This window comes from Staurois parvus, unplaced genomic scaffold, assembly GCF_062004578.1.
Source record: "Staurois parvus isolate SC_StPar_1 unplaced genomic scaffold, SC_StPar_1.0 ptg000573l, whole genome shotgun sequence".
Taxonomy (NCBI): Eukaryota; Metazoa; Chordata; class Amphibia; order Anura; family Ranidae; genus Staurois; species Staurois parvus.
The window spans coordinates 244,265-256,640 of record NW_028318369.1 but is presented as its reverse complement, the minus strand read 5'-3'; the positions used below and the strand labels follow the sequence as shown (position 1 = coordinate 256,640).

Below are 12,376 nucleotides of genomic sequence, written 5' to 3'. Positions count from 1 at the left end.
AGCCAAGGCTCGGCTCACCAGCGTGTTCAAAATGGCTGAAAAAAACAAAAGGATCCCGCAGCATCGATGAAAAGGCAAAAATTCCCATCTGAAATGAACTCCTGCTGCCAAACTGCCCGGCCATGAAAATGATCTAGAAAAAGGTACCAAACTTACATATCTTCTCGCAAACTTACAAATCCCCCCAAATGTCAGGACAGTACAAATCCCCCCAAATGTCAGGACAGTACAAATCCCCCCAAATGTCAGGACAGTACAAATCCCCCCAAATGTCAGAACAATACAGATATCCCCCCAAATGTCAGGACAGTACAAATCCCCCCAAATGTCAGGACGGTACAAATCCCCCCAAATGTCAGGCAGTACAAATCCCCCCAAATGTCAGAACGGTACAAATCCCCCCAAATGTCAGGACGGTACAAATCCCCCCAAATGTCAGGACAGTACAAATCCCCCCAAATGTCAGGACGGTACAAATCCCCCCAAATGTCAGAACAGTACAAATGCCCCAAATGTCAGGACAGTACAAATCCCCCCAAATGTCAGGACGGTACAAATCCCCCCAAATGTCAGGACGGTACAAATCCCCCCAAATGTCAGAACAGTACAAATCCCCCCAAATGTCAGGACAGTACAAATCCCCCCAAATGTCAGGACAGTACAAATCCCCCCCAAATGTCAGAACAGTACAAATCCCCCCAAATGTCAGGACAGTACAAATCCCCCCAAATGTCAGGACAGTACAAATCCCCCCAAATGTCAGGACAGTGCAAATCCCCCCAAATGTCAGGACAGTGCAAATCCCCCCAAATGTCAGAACAGTACAAATCCCCCCAAATGTCAGGACAGTACAGATATCCCCTTTTTGCAAAGTAGACAATCCGAGGTATTTAGTAAGAGGCATGGTGATTTTTTTGAAGTTGTAATTTGGTTGTTATAATTTTTTGGAAAATTAAGAAATTACTTTTTTTTTGCAATTCTTTTTTTTCCATGCTGTCACCAGTGCAGTACAGCGTCATCATATAACTGGTGTGGTGGAGATCAGGAACACTGAATGGTGACAGTACAAAAAAAAATTCAATTTTCTTTATTTTTTATTACATTTTTTCCCATAATACCCTGTGACCAGAGTAGTAAAGTGTTACCACAGTATCATTGTACTACTCTGGGGAAGTGATCAGTTTTTTTTTTTTACAGATTATGATTGCTTATAGCAAATAATTTCTTTGCTATAAGCAAGAATTTAACTGAATTAAATTGATTCATTCAGATGTTTTTGTTGTGAGTAGCTGTGATTAACCCCTCCCCCTCCTGAGGATTTACCCCCCTTAATGACCACGCCTCTTTTTGCTACTCGGCGCTGCACTAATTCAACTGATAATTGCGCGGTCATGCAATGCTACACCCAAACAAAATTTATGTCCTTTTTTTCACACAAATAGAGCTTTTTTTCGGTGTAATTTGATCATCTGTGCGCTTTTTATTTTTCACGCTATAAACAAAAAAAGACCAAAAATTTTGAAGAAAAATAATATTTTTTACTTTTCAACTATAAAAAATATATAGTAAATTCAAAGTTGGTTATAAATTTAGGCCAAAATGTATTCTGCTCCATGTTTTTGGTAAAAAAAATCCCAATAAGTGTATATTGATTGCTTTGTGTGAAGTTATAGCGTCTGCAAACTATGGTATAGATACTGCAATTTACACCATTTTTCTGCTATACAGCGCTGCGCTAGTTTAACGGACAATTGCGCGGTCATGCAATACGGTACATAAATGAATTTTGAGGGAAAAAAAACAATATTTTGGACTTTTTGCTATAAAACATGTCCAGTAAAATAAAATGCAAAAATCAAATTTAGTCATAAATTTCTGCCAAGATGCATTCTGCGACATGTCTTTGCTGAAAAAAACCCCCAATACGTGTCAATTAATTGGTTTACGTGAAAGTTATAGCGTTTACAAATGGCGGGAAAGATACTGGGATTTTAAATTTTTTTTATACTAATAATGGCGGTGATCAGCGACATATTGCGGCGATCAGGGACTTATGGCGGCGATCAGCGACTTATGGCGGGACTGCGGGACTGTGGCGGACATTTTGACGCTGGGGGGGAACTGACTTGGGGTCACTGACATCCCCAGTGACACCAATACAGTGATCAGTGAAAAAAAACCCCACTGACACTGTACTAATGTCACTGGGGAGGAAGGGGTTAACATATTTAGAGTTTACTGTGTAAGGGGAGTGTTTTACTAGGGGGCGGGGGGTGTGTGCTGGACGGGGGGAGGGAGGGGGGAGCTGATCGAGGGAGAGAAATTCTTCTCTCTCTCTTCAGCTTGTCGGGGAAACTGTCACAGAGCAGGTTGTGTGTAAACAATGCAGCTCTGCTCTGTGTCAGTGATAACAGCTCATCGCGGGAAAATGGCTGGTAAAAACCGGCCGTGACCCGGCGGCTGACACCCGCTGCGGACACCCGCGGGACAGGCAGGGCGGGCACGCGCCTCACGCGTGCCCCCTACCTGTTTTGCGGAGGTTCGTTTTAAAACGTCATTTTGCCTACGAGCGCCGCCCTGCCGCCGTTTATAGGCGGTGGCTGGGCGGCATGTGGTTAGCCACAGTTAATCACATGATATAGATGAGCTGTGATTGGAGACACTGGGACCCTTCATACTCCCTCACAACATAGGTCCCGAGGACCAGAAGAGGTTTGGAGTTATAAAGGTCCGGTGCCAATAGTGTTCCCTATAATTCTGGACCTACGCCATCCACACCATATTATTTCCTATGGACTCTATTGCTGCATCTATGCCTCTGTCTCCATGCCATTTCATGTGTCCTACTTCAGCTTTATAGATGCCAATTGTGGGTTCCAACACCTGCAACAGGAACTCCGGGGACATTTGTCCCTTTTCTGGGGCCTATTAACCAATGGGATGGGACTGAATCCTTCTTCCATCATCTGTTTGTAGATATGCCTCACTAACTAACATAGGGCCTGGTTCATATTGGAAATCGTTGGGTGCAATTCTCGGCGTATTTATGACTTATGATCCATTTCAATGCATATTGATGTTTCTGGGCCCTATGGGACCCCAGACTCCTATATGAGGGCCCCCTTCATCTGTATTTGTGACACCATTAGGCAGCATATTGCTTCGGTATGCCACTCTTATAGGACATGGAGATTTGAATTCCATCATGAATGTTCCGTCTGTTTTGTCTATTCATGTTTCCGAATTGAATTCTTGGTGTAAGATGTGTAAATCCACACTGAAGTCTCCCTCAAACACAAAGTCCTACAAATCCATGTTTTCCCGTACCTGCTATTAAGGACGGATTTTTCAGCATCTATGATATCTGTCACCATAGTATCTACTTTTTGCCCATCTTTTGGGTGGTCTGTTTTTTACGGCGTTAACAGTAAGCCCGAGAAACACCTTCGAGTGGCGGGAGGGGATCGCCGCTAGAGCCGCTAGGACCACTTCCATGTGAAATCCGGCCATTTCCTGGAAAAAAATGGTAGTGGGGTTATGGCTGATTTCTTCTGTGGTCAGGAGTTGGTACAGCCAAGCCCTTGACAACCAATGACACGAATGGCGATATTTGCTTACATGGCCGTGTAAGTATGGGATAGAAAAAATGGTGCAATTCATATCAGGCCCTTCATGTCTAGTAGGGTTTTTAAGGTTGAACCCCCCCGGCTAAAATAAAACAAAAGTGTGGGGTCCCCCAAAAATGCATACCAAACACTTTACCAAACATGCAGCCTGAGGCAGGCAATGAAAGGGGGGGTCCCCTCCTCTGAACCATACCTGACCACATGACCTAAACATGGAGGGGTACCTGGTCAAGGGGGGATCTCCTGGCAAAGCACCCTTTCCCATGTTGATGAGGACAAGGGCTTCTTCCCCACAACCTGGGCCTGGTGGCTGTACATAGTACTCATTCACAAAGAAAACATGTACACAGGTATTACCAAGTCCTTTACTCATCAACAGAAGTCCCATTGATGTACATTCATCATCGATCACATGGTCCCGCCATGTAGATCCACTTCAGTCGTGATGCCCAATGCTGGCCAACTGGGAAAAAGATGGAAACTCTGCTTACCGATCCACGTCTGGTCCTATCTATTCCCTCACACTGAATGACAGCTGAAAGCCCATATATACAAGGGGGGCGGGGTCTCCCATATGACATCACTGAACAACTATGCAAGGAACCATATTTGGACAATGATGTCATGGGTGTCCCCCAGACATTTCATGTAATGGAATTTTGCATTTTTAATGGTTCTCTATAAATATTACTGAAATCACTGCTCCCAGCCACACCAAATGTTTGTATTTTTGTGCTTTGGTCCATTTTAGCCGCCATGTTATTAGTCTGACAATTCCAGCAAATTTTAACATTTTGTGCATTGGTATAGGTTCCCCCCGGCAATGCCCAGCCCCCGCTCCCCCCGGCAATGCCCCGCCCCCGCTCCCCCCATGCCCTTTATGTGACCATCTCTCTATTAGCCTTAAAAAATGGGCACAATTAACTCCCAGAAGGTGTCCCCCACAGATGTGATTGGGGTTCAGGAAATGTGACACTCCCTTCAAATATTATTTCTTTGCCGACTTTATATATTTTAGATGTAACATTTGTTGTCTTCCTTTTGTAGCGCTTACCCCTCAGGAGCCGCTGGTGATGACAGGTCCTCTGTTCTGCCACGACTCTTAGAGATGCTTGGTCCCCACTGACACACCCGGTTGTAGGTTGGAGCCCGTGTAACCCATGCGTTAGTAAGCTGCCCCTCTATGACACTACACAGAGAGTAGGCCAAGCAACTGGAGGAGGTTAGATGAATGTAGTAAAGCAATGCTGATAAATATTTCATAAATCAATGAACAAGCAAGCACACAGGGTTACAGATGCTGTACTAGATTGGCAATGCCCGATAGGCCGCCCTATAACCGTAACAATGTTATACCAAATTATAATGGACACAAACAGGGTTACAGTATTGCAATCAATGAAACCAAGAAAATAAAGGTCCTCATGTGTACTTCATGCATACAGCTCCAATAGTGGCCGGGCATATGTGCTCCTGACAAAAGGGGTACCCCTGGAGGTGGCTATAAAGTATTGGTAGCTAATTCTTAGTCTTGGCCAGCTTTCGTTGGGGCCCTTCTGAAGGTGGTGTACGTGTAGCTGTCCCTTTTAGAGTGTGCAGTAGATGGATAGTGGGTTTCTGAATAAAGAGCCGTATCTATTGCCCTAACTCTCCTGGTACACAGAAATCTGATCCAGATCACTTGGCAGTCTGCAGTTCTCTGAAGTCAGGTCCCAGAAGCTCAGCTCTGGTGTAGGCCCTCACACCAGCAGCAGGTCTCTCCAGCCTTGGGTTCTGTCATGGCAGGAGACCTCTCAGCCTCTCAGTACTTTGAACCTTGGGTGGGCACAGACACCCCAGCGATGGGGCTGCACTTCTCCAGGTCCCCGCACACAAGAAGCTTACAGTGGCTCAGGCTCTTGGCACTGTGGTGTGGGGGTGTATATAGAGAATGTGTCAATGGAATGGAAGGATTTTTGAGGCACAACTCACACAAAATATATTATATTACCATTTCATATACTTTATTCCAGAAGAATCATGAAGTTATAAATTCATTGAGAACAAAGCTTTTAGATAACCTCCATTTGTCATCATTATTTGTACATAATGTATCCATTTCCAGAACGTATGGTCATCTCCACCCCCACACATTCATTTCTACAAACTCCTCCCATTTGTATTCTATGACTGAACTCGACACGTTTCCTGGATTGGGATCCACTTCTTCAGGGAGAAGAATAATGGAGGATTGTTTAAGAATCAACACAACAAAATGTTCCAAAAATGAAGAAAACACAGAAATGTATAGATTGCTACATTTGTATACAACAATGTCAGAGTGCCCATGCTGTGGCTGCAGATACCTGGAAACCACCAGGGGAGGCGCTACACCATGATAGGAATTTCTATTGGGGGGACCAACACGGGGCCGAGGCTAGCCCCGCCCTCTAAGAGGATCCTTCTCTTCCATAGAAATGCTGGAAGGAGCCTCCTTCCATAGCTATCTTGTGTAACACGGCAAGTACTAGAAAGAGGAGAATTCTAAGATGAAAGCAGAGATAGATTCAGAACATCCATGTCCTCCATCTCTAAAGACCATTTCCAATATCTCATAGAATCCAACATCGTTTCTTCACGACTTCCCCCCCCCACACCGATTCTCACATTCCCCCTACATGTACCAATCACCATTGTTTTACTAGAAAAAGACTTAGAACCCCTAAACATTATATATATATTAAGAAGAGACCCGAGAGAATAAAATGGTGGGTGATGCAAATTTTTATGTCACGCGTTATTTACTCTGTGATTTTTCAAACGCAATCTTTTGGGAAATAATACACTTTCATGAATTTTAATGCAAAAAACATAATATATAACCCGTTTTTGGTGACATAAAAAGTAAATAGATACCTAACTTGTTACGCTTGTAAAATGGCGCCAAACTATGGAACTTAAAAATCTCTTAAAAAAGTGAGGATTTAAACATTTTTAGGGGTTACCAGTTTGGAGTTACAGAGGAGGTCTGGAGCCGCCATCATTGCTCTTGTTGTAACGTTTGTGGTGATACCTCACATGTGTGGTGGGAACACCGTTTACATATGTGGGCGAATGAAGGAGATGTTCTATTACAGTCCATGCTAAGACAAAGACTTGATTTCTAGTTGTGGATGGTGTGGGGAAGGAGGAGAACCCCGGCTGGCTTTTCCTACTATAGGGGGCTCCGGGACAAGGAGTGAGGGCCAATCTGTACCAGGAACCCAGACATAGAAAGATCTGACAGGGCCCCAAACCTTCCCCTTCTTTACTCCACTAAACATAGGATTCTTATTTCACTCTGTGTTTCTGTTGGAGAGTTCCCCTAATTTCCTGTCTAGGAAAATGTTGTCACCGGGACAGGAAGTGATGAGAAATCTCTTTATTGGAGCCCCAGATAGGAAACACCTGACCGGGGATCTAATCCTGACCCACTCGGCCTACAAACTAAGTCTTCAGTCCCACTGGATCCCACTTTGTAATCTGGAAACGTCACTTGAAGTCACTCGATTCCAAAGTCGGATGTCACTGGGACTTCAGGTGCGACTTGCAGGACATCTGTGTGACTTTATATACAAGTCTATGCAAGTCGCAGCTGAACTTGGAAAAAGTAGTGCAGGAAGAACTTTCATAATCGGTGCGACTCGGATGGAGGGGGATTTGTACCGGTATGACCGCTTCCATTGTGGACAATAGAGTGCGACTTGTCATGTGATGAGAAACTATCAACTCACATGACGAGTCGCACCGCTGTGACCGGGGACTAAGAAACACAGTCTGGGCTCTCTGGTACATCAGATTATTTCTTTCAGTAGTAAATCTGTAGAAGACGTCTTCATATATTTCCTCTCAGATTGTTACATTGATTTCCATCTCTTTGTAGTATAGATTGTATGGAGGAGGGGGAGGGGCAGAGAAGAGAGGTGACCCCATCCTATCCCATCACATTGACCGCATCCCACCCTTTGTCTGATCATGGTGCCACCCCATACAGAGGAAACACATGGGGGAGGGGCAAGAAGGAGCAGGGAGGAGAGGTGATCCCATCCTATCCCATCACAGTGACTGCACCCCACCCTCTATATCTGATCATGGTGCCACCCCACACAGGGGGACCACTTGAGGGAGAGGCAGAGAGGTGGGGGAGGGGAAAGGAAGAGGGAAAGTTGCAGAGAGGAGTGGTGACCCCATCCCAGTGACCACACCCCACACTCTATGTCTGATCATGGTGCCACCCTATACAGAGGGACCACATGGGGAAGGGGCAGGGAGGAGGGGTCAGATTGTCATAGGATAGATAGATAGATAGATAGATAGATAGATAGATAGATAGGCCACACCCATCCTCACTGACCAATAGGAACATGTTACTGTTACTCCAGTAATACTCCACAGGGATCAGTAAGACATCTCAACTTTAGTTACTATAGAAACATTTGTGGAGACTGAAGCCCTGCCCACCTCTTTATACTATTGGATGAATATTAAATGAATTCCAATTCTTCATCTGACATCACCAGACTGTGGGCGGAGTTCTCACATCTCCCCCCTCCCCCCACAGATCTTTATACAACCTCTCCATACACATACCCCAGCATGGAGGGGCTCAGTGAAGGTGGTGATGAAGGTGTGGAGGTGTCGGATCGGGTCACACAGATCATAGAAGGAGATCCGCCCGGCTTCATAATCCAGATATATCCTGACTCTGTTACTGGAGGGATTGGGGGGAAAGAGGATCTGATGTCTGTCATGTATCACTGAATACTCTTCACCAACCCTGACCAAGCCCCAGGACATGGTATTATATCCAATCACTGACTTCTCTCCTCTCCGGTCTATACTGGGGTAACACATCCCGACTACACAGCTATCTGACCCCCCGACATCCACTTCCCAGTAATGTCTCCCTGAGGAGAACCTCTGACTGCTCATCACCTGAGAACACTGGAATCTCTCTGATGTTTCTGGGCTATTCTGGTTTCTATATGACCTGGATACAGTTTTCCTGTCATCTAATATCTGTAGATAATTATAAGCTGTGTTTCCATCCAGTAATATGTCTGCAGCCCCCTGTATATAGAAGGATACATTTACCCCTGTTATTATATCAGATAAACCTGTGTGTAAGACCCCCGCCACATCCAGCCCCCCTCCATCATGGAGGAGGTCCTCATGTCTCTCTCTGTCCTCATTATCTCCATCCTCAGTATCACACAAGTCACCTGTGTCTGATTCCTGTAGGACAGTCAGTGGATCCGTCATGTTACACATCTCCTCAATGTCACGCATCTTCCTGGACAGCTCCTCCTTCTTTATTTCCAGATCCTGGATGAAGATGGAGACCCGCTCTGCCCTCCCGGAGATGTCCCTCAGGACTCTCTTCTCCAGGACTTTCAGACGTCTCCTGAGGACTTTAAACAGGGCAGTGACTCTCTTGGTGTCACCAGCTGCTTCTTCTTCTACTTTCCTCCTGTGTTTCTGAAGACTCTGGACTCTTTCCTCCATCTCCTCTCTCTTTGTCAGAAGTTTCTGCAGAACATTCCTCAGTGTCTCCTTCTTCTTCTCAGAAGCCCCATCCAGTGACACCATCTTATGTCCTGTGTGTTCTCCAATCATACAACAAGACACACAGATACAGGTCTCATCCTCGGTGCAGTAATACTCCAGGATCTTCTTATGGACGGAGCATTTCCTGCTCTCCATGGACAAGGTGGGGTCAGTTAAGATGTGTTCTGGGGACTTTTTGTGGACTTTCAGGTGTTTATCACACAGAGAAACCTCACAGTGTAGACAGGATCTAACAGCAGGTACAGGAGAGTCCACACAGTGAGTACAGAAGACCCCGGAGTCCTCCTGATCTGGCTGAGCAGGCAGCAAATCCTCTGCTATGTTACGTAGTTTCATGTTCTTCTGCAGTGGAGGACGACCCGGAAACTTCTCTCTGCATTCAGGACAGGAATATCCTCCAGACCCCTCCTGTGTATCCAGCACACCATCAATACAGACCCGGCAGAAGTTGTGTCCACATTTCAGGATTACAGGATCAGTATAAATGTCCAGACAGACGGAACATTCCAGCTCAGCTCTCAAAGCAGCAAACGCCATCGCTGACAGCAGAAGAGAAATGAAACTAAAAGTCTCTGACACCGAAGTGGAATGCAGTGGGGGAGGGGTGACACCCTCCTACAGGGGGGGGAAGCTGGGCTGGGTGAGTATTATAGGACACGGAGATCAGAGTACAGAAGGAAGAAGCTTTTATTTGCAGTAGTCATGATAATCGTACCTCCCAACATTGCAGGACAGAGAATGAGGGAAAGACGGATGTGGGGAGAAGTGAGGAGCACTAAGTGCATTGAGATGGGAAGTGGAGGTGACTACATGATGCTGAAAAGGGATTCTGTTCTATAGAGTCTGAGCTCACACTATACACTGCGTATACTGCAGCCTGTGTACCCCCAAAACATGTCTTCATTATTGTGCCAACACCCCAACATGCAGAGAGTAATGGTGGTAGTCACCCCGTCTAGGCAGGTGCAGTCTGTACTCCCCACTGCAGGTGGCACTCGACTGAAGTGGCAATGCAAAAGGGGAAGGAAGTTGTGAGGAACTTGGTTCCTCTATGACTTCCTGCAGTCGCAGGGAGATAGCTGTCTGATTGGACACTGGTGCCCCATGTGACCCTAGTGACCATCTTGGGTCAGGCAGAAGCAGAACCTATTTAAGACTCCAGCTTTTGGGTTTGGTACAATTTCTGTGAATGGCTAGTTTAGGGACAGGATCCCCGTCTGACAGGGACAGTGCTAAGGGTGAGGACCCTCTATGGAGGGACCCAGATGAAGACCAGAAAAGCTGGTGGTGTGGTCGCTTTGGGCAAGTAGTTGGACCAAAAATAAGTGCACCGAAGGCTGCCGTTAAACTAGAGGCTCCTAGGGCCAACTGCCGAGAATGGCAAAGCAAGGTCCCCACAGGTCAGAGCAGTGGTGTCACTAGGGTTGATGTCACCTGGTGTGGAAAAACATGGTGTCACCCCTCCAGCTGAGCACGGCCAGTCCTCTGCATCAAGTTGTGGGTGTGACCAGATTGTACTAACAGTGGGGCATTGTTACATACCAGACCTTCAGATGTGTGCTCTGTATAAAGTGCAGGGTTGAGGGGTGCCCTGTGTATAGAGTGCAGGACTGAGGGGTGCCCTGTTAATAGAGTGCAGGGTTGAGGGGTGCTCTGTGTACAGAGTGCAGGGCTGAGGGGTGCTCTGTGTACAGAGTGCAGGGCTGAGGGGTGCCCTGTGTACAGAGTGCAGAGTTGAGAGGTGCACTGTATACCCCTAAGCCCCCCCCACAATGTCCCCCCCCAGATTCCAGTATACAGCTGAAGCCCCCCTTTCCCCCTTCCATTAGAGATCTCTCCTCGCCCCCAAATCCTCTCCTCAGCCTGGAAAGCATCAGAGGGGCTGCATAGGATCAGCTACAACTTACAGAAGGAGACTGGACAGGGCAGGTGTGGAGCTTCTGCCATGTGACTACCAATGTGTAGATTTCCCTCCCCTCCCCCTCCCTCCTCTGCTCTCATATAGAGATGTGCAGGACAGGGGGTTCTGAGCGGCCTCCAGCAGAGGAGCGCTGACACTTGAAAATCCATCAGCATTGCTTCTGTGACGGTACTGAGCAGCGAACAAGTGACCAGCGCCGGAGTTCTGGCAGAGACAGAAACAAAGCCCCAGTGTCACCCCTCTGGCGGGTGTCACCCAAGTGCAGAGCACACCCCCCGCACCCCCATAGTGAAGCCACTGGACCAGAGGCTGTGGTTGCACTTCAGGTTGTTAACACCTTAGCAAAAGACCAGATAGTCCTGTGCTTGATTGACACTGGGACAGAAGTCAATGTTATGGAGTTCAAGGTATATCCAGTGGTTCGTTACTTGGGACCAGCTCAAGCCCTACTGGTTATCCCTGAAGGCAGCCAATAACCTACATATTATGGTGTAAGGAGTTTCCTGGGTGCAAATCAAGAGAGATGACAAGGTAGTGGAGTCGGTCGGTCCAGTAAGTCTGGTGGTGCCTATTGTCCTGAACATGAATATCCTGAAGGATCTGGACCTAACTCACCCTCTGGCTAAGACTAAGATCAGGGCTTTGGCCTGTGAGCTGTCTGGCTCAATGTAATCAAGGCTTTTAAGGTCCACCATTGGCCAGCTAGATAACAGGCTGGACTGGTGAGAGTGGTCCACAATCCCCCCAAACGAAAATCTATTCCTAGTGCCCCTCCAAGAGGTTGTTTGGTTCCTGCCAGTTGAAGCCCACAAGAATATGGAAGGGGCCACGGTAATGGTTGAGCCCCCCAAAGATCAAGGGAAAGTGCTAGTCCAGCTCATCAACTTGAAAATCTCCCTGGATCCGCTCCTGAATCACACCACCATTGCAGATCTCTACATGGTACTCAGCCATTGCATTTCCTGGGCCCAGTCAGGGGTCAGAGCTGTGTGAACCCCACTGCAAGCCACCATGGCCTCCCTGTATAGAGGACAGTACAGACAGTTACTGTAACAGCTGGCCATTCCCTTCAAGGATTCATCTCCGCCTCAATAACCTCTTCTCCATCAACCACTAGGAAACACTGTCATGTACCTGATAGGAGAATGAAATGATGAGGTCGGCCTCACTTGTGTCACTAGCCCTGACCCTGATGGAAGTAGAACAGAAGGTGCTGAGGGACCAGGGGATCAAGAGTGCCAGC

At 46.8% G+C, this 12,376-nt stretch overlaps 1 pseudogene; it reads right to left on the bottom strand.

Annotated features, from left to right (window-relative positions):
* Positions 1-6,587: 6,587 nt before the first annotated feature.
* LOC149450509 (E3 ubiquitin-protein ligase TRIM11-like) lies at positions 6,588-11,828 on the bottom strand (annotated as a pseudogene).
* Positions 11,829-12,376: the final 548 nt, after the last annotated feature.